Below are 11,991 nucleotides of genomic sequence, written 5' to 3' on the forward strand. Positions count from 1 at the left end.
TCGTCACAGAGGTGGTCATAGAAGGGCCATTTGGACATCTCACCTCCTGCGCAAGTGAGACACCCTTATGGTTTTATAACCATCATTACCTCAAAGCATAGCCAGTGCCATTGAAAATGTTAACACGTTTTTTTTTTTAAGAGGAAACAGTACTCACTTGAGGAAGAAGAGGTTCTGCTGCCTGGGTGCCCTTGGTGTTCAGCTGCGTGTGGAGCGAGGTCGTTTCCTGTCGTGTTGGCTTGAGCGGGCTGGTTATTGTCTAAAAGTTTTCTGTCTTCCTAGGCTGCCCCTTTCTTTGGAAGCTTTTTTTTTTTTTTTTTGGTTTGCACCCACTGCCCTTTCTGTGTTGCCAGCTTCTCTGTTATTCAATCCAGGATGCATGAGACAATAAGACAACTCAGGGAACTCACTGCCACATCACTCCCTGGGTTCTGAGGTCACTTCCCCATCTCCCTCCTCCTCTCCCCTTTCAGAGTTTTCTATATTTGCTTTACAACATCCAGGCTTTCTAGCAGAAGGAATAAGAAGAGTGAATTGACTCCATCTTGGTCTCTCCAGTATCTTTATATCAGTTAAATAGGAATTCCATTGGAATTCAGACACACAGCATGAATTTCAGAGGTCTCTAGGGATGCACAGAGTGCGCTTCATCAGAGTTTTCTCCAGTAGAAACCCTGCGCCTGGGTCATTTTTTAAAAATCAACTTTTGGGAATTCCCTGGTGGTCCAGTGGTTAGGACTCCTCGCTTTCACTGCTGAAGGAGCAGGTTTGATCCCTGGTCAGGGAACTAAGATCCCACGAGCCGCATGGCACAGCCAAAAAAAAAAAATCAACTTTTGGTTGGTTTAATATTTAATAATGAATATTTTATATACAATTGAATGCACTTAAGACTGCACTTTGATGTGTTTTGACAAATATATACACCCATGTAGGCATCACCACCATCAAGATATCGAATATTCTCGTTACCTCCTAAAATCTTCCTTCTGCCCCTTTGCAGTTTCTAGAGTCCTAATCTCTTCCCCAGGCAAGTCCTAATATGATTTTTCTCACTGAGAGCTTGGTTTTTTGCCTGTTCTCATCCCTTATTTAAGTGGAATCTTATAGTATGTACTCTTGTCTGGCTTCTTTCACTCAGCAAGATGCCTCTAAGATTCAACCATGTTGTGTATATTGGTAGTTTGTTACTTTTTACTGGTGATGGCTATTCCATGGTACAACTATACCTCAGTTTGTGTATCCATTCACCTCTTGATGGACATTTGTGTTATTTCCATTTTGGGCCCTTATGAATAAAGGTGCTATGAACATTCACGTACCAGTCTTTTGGTGGACATGCATCTCTATTTCTCTTGAATAAACAGCTAGAAGTGGAACGAGCGGCTCATATAGTAAGTGGATATTTAACTTCTAAGAAAGTGCCAAGCTGATTTCACAAGTGGCTGTCCAAGTTAGCATTACCAGCGGCGGGGTATGAGAATCTCATTACTTCACATCACATCCTTGCTCTGGCCGGGGTCCCTGCCTCCAACACCGATGAGGATCCCTCCAGGCCAGTATGGTTTCGGTGCAACGCTCAGCCGACGGCACTTCTTGGTAAAGCTAGTCCATGCCCACTCCCCATGGCCCCCCATCTTAGCTCTTTAAATTCCCTGCACTGGAGTGCTGGGTTAGGACAGACTCTGGGATCTTCTCTTGCACAGACCCAGAACCACTCTTCCCATTTGACTTTTGACCCCGACAGGTCTTCCTCAGATCTAACGCCACATTTTTTTCAGCACAGGGGAATGCTTTCTTTTTTTTTTTTTTAAACATCTTTATTGGAGTAGAATTGCTTTACAGTGGTGTGTTAGTTTCTGCTTTATAACAAAGTGAATCAGCTATACGTATACATATGTCCCCATTATCTCCTCCCTCTTGCGTCTCCCTCCCACCCTCCCTATCCCACCCGGGGAATCCTTCTTTAAGGGAAAACTAATACTGCCAGGTGTTGTTAAGAAGCTCAGCCTGAAAGAGATGTAAAAATCTTTTGGAGGGGTACTAGAGACTGGTAAACCAATCAGGTTTCAGTGATCTGGATAGGGGGTAATGAACAAGATAACTTTGTAGCTGTTTGAATCCCAATAGACCTGGAGCCTATTAATATTAATACAAAATTTTTTTCATTGAAAATGAGGGAAAAAAGACTTTATGCAAAAGAAATATTCCTCAATTAATTCCAATAATTCAGTTTCAATTAATTTGAAAATAACTTTTACCATCTCTTTCTCTTTATAGTGGTAGTCATCAGGACATTAAATTTTATTTGGAAAATCCCTCAACCCACCCCAAGCTGGCTAGTATTTTTTCCATTTTCTGGTGGTCACCTTCTCATTAGACCACCTACTAGGAATCCTACTCAATGATACGTCTCTCCTTAAACAGCAGGGACATTTTGGTCATGACATCACTGCAAGAGGCCCAGAGAAGGGGGCCAGGTGAATTTAGTCCTGTATGGGCCTTAGTTTCCCCATATTTAGATTGAGAGTATTTTAAAAAGTAGATCTCAGGCCACGTGACCTGAATTCTTGTGAATGTACATTACAGCCTCAAGTAGTCTGCAGAACAGGATGGAAGGTGTCTGAGATGGTAAGAGATGCTTCCTCCAGGGCAAAACATTTCCTAAAAGGACAATTTTCTTTCAGGGTGTGGTATCCGGAATTTTTTTGCTGTAATTCTGTAGAATACGTTAATCTAGCAAGAAGAAAAATCATCTGGTGAACTTCCAGCTGAATCAAAGCTGATTCATAAAGTGTCTACCAAGTGTTACTCACCTCCGTGCTCAGCCCTCAGCCCTCACTTGGAGCTGGGCATGACCAGGCAGGCACAGTGGGTAGAATTCTCACATGCCCCCCCCAATTCCTGCCCGTTGGTGTCCATGCCCTGTATGATTCTCACCCCTTGAGTACAGGCGAGACCTGGGAATATGGTGGGATTTCACTGCTGTCATAGGTTAGGTTACGTGGCAGAAGTGAAGGGATTTTGCAGATGTAACTGTCTCCAACTGGTTGCCTGTGAATAATCAAAAGGGAGATGATCCTGGCTGAGCCTGACCTGAGCGAGTGAACACCTCAAAAGGGGGCCTGGGCCTTCTTTGGAGGGAGGAGATATTTGAAGTGAGAAATCCTCCTGTTGGCCTAAAAGCAAACAGCATGTCATGAACCGCCTGTAAAGGGGCCCTCGAGGCGAGGACCCGAGGGTGGCTCGTAGTTGCTGAGGGTGATGTCCGGCTGACAGTCAGCAAGAAAACAGCCATAAGGAACTGAGTTCTACCAATAACTTTAATGAGCCTGGAAATGGTTTCTTCCTGAGTCAAACCTCCAGATGAGAACACAGCCCACGGGCACCTTGATTTCAGCTTGGTTGGCCCCTGACCTGAGGACCTAGCTCCACTGTGCCTGGACTCCAGACCACAAAACCTGTGCGAGAATAAACATGTTGTTTTAAAATGCTGAGTGTGTGGTAAATGGTTTTGCATCAGTAGAAAATGAAAGCAGCAGGGACCAATCCATATTCACATTCTTGCAGCTTTCTGCAGAAGCTGCTTGCACCTTGAATTCCCAGCACTAGCACAGCCGCCTTGCACGTACATACGTGCAGTGAATCCAACCTATTATGAGCTCTAGGAATCTGAGGGAAGCCATGGACGATCCCTTAGGAAATACATGAGCCTTGATGTAGGACAGAACTGATTGCTTGTGAAGTCCTAAGCCATGTGCTATATATGCATCCTCTCTAACCTTCCCAACCACACTGCAAGGATGATGTTATGGTTATAATTATTTTATGAATAAGAAAACTGAGGTTCACGGGGGTGAACGAAAATGCCCAAGGTCATGTAGTAAACGAGCAGAGACATCAGGCTTTGTGACTGGACCTTGCTGATCCCAAAGCCAGGGAACTTTCAATTTCACAATGGCTCCTTCCTGTTTCTGACCTCCACTTTGTTTTTGAGTTCCTAAAAGCCACATCATCATTCGGCTTCCCAGTTGCCCAACTCTGTGGCATGCTCACGCAGTCACTCCTTGCTTGGAGCGATGCCTGGAGCCCAGACTCTCCTTGTTGGTCTTCTTGCTCATGTATGTTTGCTGCTACCCACACACAACACCATGGACAGGTGCTCCCGACTTCATTCCGCCAGCTACAGGAGCTGCTGCTGCTTTGCTTTCTGGATCCTAAGGTGACAGATGGGTGAAAGAAGAATGGAGTTGGATAGAAAATCGAAAAGGAAAGCAAAAAAGAAAATTATGGTGTGTTAAATGCATTGCCAAGAGACTTCGAAATTTTTTAGTTAAGAAAACCAGTGTATACATCACAGGATAGGGGTCTGCCCATTTTCAACCAAATTTGACTCCAACTCTGTAGTGTGCCAGCTCTATCCTGAGGCTTGTTTACCCTCCTTTAAGGTGGCTTCTTTAAGTGATGCACTGAAGTGTAGTTGTGGGTCATCTTGAGGGCAGGTTCTGGAAAAGTGAGTCTCTGCCATTTGTTCACATTGTTCATAACTATCTGAGATCTTGCATTCTCCTCCAGCTACTCCCCCCACCCCCACCAAGAAAAGGTCCTTTCTGATCGTCTATCACTTTGACCAACTCTCCATACACATGCTGATGCAGTATCTCACAAGGACAAAGCTCTGAGGATCAGGTGTAAGGTGTTTTCCCAATCTGTTTTACAGACACACGCTCCCTTCTAGATTCCAGGTGCATGCTTTGGCTTGTGTTTTCATTCGGTGTCCTTTAACGAAGTGAGTAATCGGGGGATTGTAGAAAGAGCAACGACTTGGGAAGCAGAAATGCCTGGATTCATGTTCAGGTACTACCAACCACAGGCTGTGTGACCTTAGGCCAGTTGTTTAACCTCTGAGCTTTCAATTACAAAATTTCAACTTCAGTTAGCAAATTGAGATGATAATGCTACTTCCTAAGATTATTGTGAGAATTAACGGAGATACTGTTTGTGAAGAGCTTGGCATAGAGAAATTGCATAAGGGTAGCTACTATCATAAGCACATGTGGCAAAATCTGCATCCTCACTTCCTTTCACCCTGTCACAACTTCCTGTTCCCGCCCTGTCGATTTGGCTGTGAGACGCAAGGCCTTCATGGCCGCAAGGAGACGTGTCGCATTAAGTTCTTGTGTTTTGATGTTTACCAGCTGAAGGCCAGGTGTGACAGACAGAGAACGCTGATCTGCCTCTTCCCTCTCCGTCCTCCCCGCCACCAGGTGAAAATCCTCCGAGCTGGGGAAGGGAGGAGACCTGGTGAGGAGAGAGCCGGGGTGAGTCCATGCTGAGGGCCTCACAGAAGGAGCCCTGCTGTGCAGCCCCTTAGATTTGGGGTTCTGCAACTTAGAACAGACTGGCACCCCATTTCCTGCTTGGATCCCTGAAGGAGAAGCTCCCGCCGCGCCCGCCCCATCATGGTAGCTGTAGAATAAGGCATAAGCGGTAGAAAGGGCTTAAGTAGGTGGGCTGGGGGCAGCCTCCCAGACACCCTGCTTGTCCCACCAGGGCTCAGGAAACAGCTCAATAACCTTCCTCTGTGCTCTGAGATGCAGCTGACTTTGATGGGTGAAGGGCAGCAGAAGAATATGCCGCCCTGAAAATACCTCTTTGGCATAGGATTCGTTTGAGAAACCACAGACACAGGAGAAGCTCTGAAAACAAAGAAGAAGTTACTCTTTTGCAAGAGAAATGTACATTTACAAAGGAAATTTCCACTTGTAGGGTTCTCTCCCTCTCCATACCAGGAAGGGAAGGAAAACTCTTAATCACAAGGGACCTATCAACGGAGGAGGTACAGACTGAAATCTGTGTGACAAACCTTACCCTTGTTTACCTTGCTCTTCCTGGCAACCGTCCCCATAACTGAGCTCCCCTCTCTTTTCTTTCTTTTGTCTTTAGTGAAGAGGTTATTCAAGCCAGTGGTTTAGGTCATGTTGGGGAGTTACTCAGTTTTGCTGGGTGTCTCCCATGTACACACAGGTTCATAAACTTCTGTTCGTTTATTGTCTTGTGAATCTGTCTTTTATTACAGGGACCTCAGCCAAGAACTCAGAAGGGTAGAGGGAAAATTATTTTTCCTCCCCAACAAGGGCCTCGTGACTGGGGATGAGAGGACGCAGAGTGGCCGCAGAGTACACCGTGAGAGCAGAAACCCCACGGGAATGCAGGTGTCCTGATGGATGCCAGAGAGGGGGGGAGGGGAGGAGGACAGTCAAACAGAATGACGTTCATCTCAGCAGGACCCACGGGGCACCCGTGACACTGGAAAACCAGATACCTCCAACCTCCTCCTCCCTGCGTGTCATGATGCTTCACAAACTCCCAGGCAGGGAGTGAGCCCCAAGTTGGATGGTTTAACTCTGAGTGGATTGGGTTTGCCCTAAACCGATGAGTTCTCCACTACCAAGCAGAACTGAGGTTCAAGTAACTTGACATATTAACAGAGTGATAAAGACAGTTCGCGTATCCAGTGACCCCACCCATGTCACAGATCTAAGCCTAAATCAGCCTGCTTTTACCAGAAACTCCTGCCAAGGAAGCCTGACATACACCACTCACAATCCTCCAACTCAGCTTTAGCTAGTTTACTTTACCCTAGAAAACAGGACCTGCTAGTTTTGTAAGGAAATCCCCACCCTCCTACCCAGTCGTGCTGTTTCCACGTGGCCTCTTCTCTCTGTAAACCTCCTTCTTGCCCAAAATCCCTCCGGAAGTGGGTTCCACTGCTTGTGAGACGCTGTGCTCCCCAAATCCTTGAATAAGGGACTTCAAACTCATTACTAACTCGTTTTCGTTTTGTCATTAAATGAGAAAGTTGTGAGGGGAAACAGAATATGCCACCCCAAAGTAGCCACTTGGACATGTGGATGTTTTGGCCTGAAGGCAATGAAGACCCAGCAGTCTCTGGAAAAGCTTTTTGCCTCTCCCTTAACTGCCTAAAGGAATTTAGATAAAGGAATTTAGATAAAGGGCTTGTTGCCCTTTATCTAAGTGCAAAAGAGCTATTACTAGAGAGAACTTTTATATCAGAAAGACTTATCTGCAAGGCAAGGCAAACATTTGTTTACCAGCCGTTTTTTTCTTCTCCTCTTCCTGTGATTTGTCTTCCTGCCCTTTGAAGCCCAGACCCCTACCCCCTTCTTCTTGGCTCAAGAAGGATGGTATGTAAGCCTCACTTAGAATAGAAGGGGCACAAAGTTGAGAGCTCTAAGTACAGATAAGTCAAGAAAGTAGTTTCCCTAGTTCTACTGGCATTTCCAACAACAGCAAACTGATGGATACGTAGAATAACCTGCCATGGTTCTCTAGAGCTTTAATCTGTCAAGACAACTTTTCCATTGTTATCTTTTTAAAAATTCTCATGTCACTACTACTGGAAGGAAGATATTATTGCCCCCATTTTAGAGAAAGAGAAACTGGAGTTCCGACTGGGGAAGAGGCAGCTAGCGAGCGGATTCCAGAGCTGGTACTACCCAAACTACACGAAACCAACCCAGTGGAGGAAGTGGGCACGTGGGAGGTGAAGCAGGGCAGGGGGGAATTCTGAGCTGAAATGAACTGTGACTGTATTTAGTGAAAAACATTTCTTAGTCATAGTTTACCTGTAAGCTTCACATGCTGAAAAAAATGGGTTGCTCAAGACCTTCAAAGACAGTGCAGGTGTCAACTAGGAATTTCCCAGAATTTACTTGATGTGATTCAAAATTATGCTCCTGTCCAACTAAGCAAGTTGATATCAGTGCAGTGGTTTGAAGGGACTTTTACATCAGGGCTTGAACACAGAGTAGATGCCCTTAAGGCTCATAGATAAACTTTCCCAATAAGCTTCCATCGGTGACTTGATGGCTTTCAAGAAGAAAACTGGAAAGAGAATCCCTAACACTTCTAGTGGTTAACTTTAAGGATGTGAATGTATTATAGTGGCTCTGAGTCTAGCCTATCTTTTTTATGTTTTCCTTGGGTAAACCAAACCACTGTTTTGGTTCAACTATTTCAACCTATTAATTCTGCTCTATGCTTGAGGGCATGTGAGGAGATGAGAGAACCTAGGGGGGTAAATCAGGTTCTAATTTTGTCCCATTTTGTACTTACATGAGAAATTCAAATGAAATATAAAGGATATTTGATTGCTTTGAATATCAGAGAGATATACCCAAAAAGTTCGTATTAAATTTCTCACAGTAAAGGTTTTTTGAAAAAAATTTGTTTAGAAGGTACCAAGGGTACCTTCAACAGGGATTAACTGAAACGAAAATAGGCAAATGGAATCTGTCCTTAATGGACAGATTTTTAATATTTAGATCATTTAATTTTGTATCAGCCTGGGTTGGGTCAAGGGTGTGATGATAAATCAGACCAGAGCTGATACACACAAGACAAATCTGATTTGTTCGCAGTGCAAGGTCCTAAGCTCACAGCTGGGGACAGAGAGCCACGAGGAGGGCGAGCAGGAGATGGGGAGAGCAGGGTGAGGCGTGGGTGCAGAACAAGATTTTGGTACCCAGACTGCCCCCATCACTTACCCCCGCAGGAGTTCAACCCGTTCTCACAGATTTACAAATAATTGAAACTCTCAACAGACACCACTTGCACATTTTATTGCTCAGTCTCTTACGTCTGAATTTGCATCAGCAACAGTAGCTCTGGAAGCAAACGTTCAAAACAGAGACCCAGCAGCATTGGCTGGAAACAGGCAACTACGATTTCTACCTGGTGCTTTTGTCTATTTTATGTTCCAGTTACAAATTGGAAACAAAAATATATATATTTTAAAGTTTTGAGCAGAATTATCGGTTATGTTTTCTAAGCTTTAAAAATGAGCAGGGACCTTGGAAAATGTGAGATTATGTCCCTACTTATTTTGGGAGTGAGGAGGAAATGAAGGAGGTGGGAGTTAAAATGCCCTTTCTTTTATGAATGGTGATAACAGGTGGTAGTTTTAAACAGTGTTAATTGGCAGAAACAGAAGGTGGATTTTTAAAGGTTCCCTAAAAGCAAAGGTTTATAAACAAAACTACATTTTATCACATTATCTTATACTATACTCGTGCACATGGAAGCTCATTTCAGCAAATCAGTGCCCATAGGGAGGAGGACACATCCAGCATTCTCACCCCTTAGTTCCATGACCTCAGTTCCAAAATGGTCTTTCATATACTACTCACTCTTCAACTTAATCAGTCACATCTTTTTCATGATTGAATTTGCCCCACCTCCCATCCATTCTCTGACTACAATCTGCAATCCTTTTAGTCTTATTGTTCCACTGCTTGTACGATGAGGGTTCTTCAAATTCATCAGGACCATCAGGCCACAGACCACTCTTCTTATTCCCTAAAATTAGCCCCCTTCTGTGTTCAGTGCCCCGTCTCTCCAGCTTAGCTTCCATGGTCCATCAGTTGAGTAGTAACTCATTTTGCAGTCTCCTGAAGTCCGTGGCTCCTCTTTTTTTTTTATAAATGTGGGAAAATACCCAAAGTTGGATGAAGCCAACACATACGAAGCAGCTGAATTATCCTAGATAAAACCCCACAACAGGGCAGGCTGGTACCACTGTGATTCACCATCGCTGGTTTCAACTGGGTCCTAAACGCTGCCCAGCGATCTCACTAAACTTCTCCCGTCAACTCACTCTCCAGCTCTTGACAATGGTTTCAAAGCTTCCTTATTCTTCTAACCCTTTGAACAGTTAACTTTGAGCACAGTCATTGTCTTCTACTTCTTAAAAAATAGAGTGTTATAACCTCCTGCTACAAAACTTACAAGCCTAGCTTTATTCACATCCAGCTTCTCATATTTCCTCCCGTTAAAAACAAACCAAAAAAAAACCCCCACCTCCTCTCTGCATCCCCACAATTAGCTCAGATTTAACCCTCTCTCATTGCTTAGGAACCCTACACTGTCAGTTACTTTTCCCTCCAGTATTTTCAGTCTTTTTCCTGACTGGATTCTCGCCATCAGCATTTAAACATGCTCAAATCTCTCACACAACACAACATTTCAACTCATTTCCCCCTCTAGCTACTTCTTCCCGCCAACCCCGCCCTTCCTTCGAAGGCAATTTCTCAAGTTTTCTGTACTTTTAATTTCCGTTTCCTCACTTGGCACTCATATAGCAGTCCTCTCTAAGCTGGCTTCTGCCTCAATATTTGCACAGAATCCCCTTTGTCAAGATCACCTATAACCTCCTGTCACAAATCCAATGCATATTTCAAATGTTCATTTTCTCTGAATTTTCAGTAGTTTGCCCCAGCAGGCCACATCCTTGGGAAGCAGTTTCTTCCCTTGGCTTTCTCACCCTATACTCTCCTGTTTCCCCACCTTCAGCCCTGGCCATCCTTTTCGGTCTCCTTTCCTGGGTCCCTAGATGTTGGAGCCTCTTCCCGCTGCACTAGTACTCTGGCCCTAGGTGGGATCTGTAGGTATAGCATCCTCAAGGCCCCACTCTGCAGCATCTCCCTGTTAGCCTCACCTGCTCTCCTTCTGCTGACTCCCCTCCACCCACAGTGGCCTCCTCAATGCTCCTTAAACCTGCCAGGCAGAAATGAGTCTTTGGAAATATTTCAGTAAAATCAGTGAGTTAGCTTTCAATACATTGGCCAAACATGCTTCCCTCTTGGGAAACTGTATATGAGGCTGTTAGGTCCCTGAGCTGACATTTAAGTCACCTAAAACCAAAGCATAAGGTGTAGATCAGACATTGGCCTCTTAGCTCAAACATGCTACTTAATAGCTTTTGCACCAACTTTAAATCTGGAAAAACATTTTCTTGAAAGGGAGATGCTTGCTTTTTCTGAACATCCCTAAGCATTTCAGTTCCTCAGTTCTTTCAGTTATCAACGTAGCAGACGGTAGAGATTCTGTGCACAAAAATTCTTTGATGGATATTTCCTGGTCTGCCTCATCATGTGATAATTTATTACAATCATATTGCAAAGGATAAGGATGGAACAACTAGAGAGTGAATTAAGAAACGAATAGTCTAGTTTGCTCCTTGAGCTATAAAAAGCTGATGCTGAGTATTACTTTAGGCTCAAGTTCTAATATCAAGCGTGTTACGATTTCTCAGCTAATACCTACAGAGGTTGAAGCAAAGAAGAAAATAAACAAGCTAAACAAAATCCTGCAACATGGCTATGGACAGCCATGGCATCCCTCCCAGCCCTACCCCCGTATGGAACCATGTTCTCATTCCTGAAAGTTTTGTGCCATCCCCATCCCCCCTTGATTTGATTCCATTTTTGAAGCCAGGTAATAATACATTGACACGGTTCCAAAAAGTCAAAACGATATAGAAAAGTCAACACAAAAGAAATTTCACTTCCATCCCTGTTCCCATCCACCATTTACATTTGTATTAGTGCCCTTTATCCTCCTGGTGTTGCTTTACGCATATTCTTATGCTCTCCCCGCCCCCTAGACCTTTTTTACACAAATTACAGCATACTGTCTATGGCGTTCTGTGTTTCGTCCTTTCCCACCTGATCATACATGCTGGAGACCTTTATCAGTTCAAGAGGGTCCTCCTCGTTCTGTTTTACAGCAAGTCGTGTTCCACTGTGTGGATGCATCAGTGTATCTAACCTTGTACATGTACGGGTGTATGGGCAGTTTGAGCTCCAAGACCTGAGATTGCTACTTCAAGAGTAACTAATTGGATAGGTATTGCCGGATTCTCCTCCACACGCGGTTGTGCGGTCCCACCAACGGGGGATACATTTCCCCACAGCTCAGCCAACAGAATGTTGTCAAATGAGGTCTTTTGTCCGTCTGCTAGATGACAGATGATACCTTAGTTTAATCTGAATTTCTCTTGTGATGATTAAGATTTTCATCTGAGGTGTAAGGGACATTTGGTGTTTTTCTATGACCTGTCTGTTCAGGGCCCTTAGTCCATTTTTCTATTGGGTTCTTGGCCTTGGTATTTTTCTTTTTAATATTGAA

This window comes from Grampus griseus (assembly GCF_964374135.1).
Source record: "Grampus griseus genome assembly, chromosome: 21".
NCBI classification, from domain to species: Eukaryota; Metazoa; Chordata; class Mammalia; order Artiodactyla; family Delphinidae; genus Grampus; species Grampus griseus.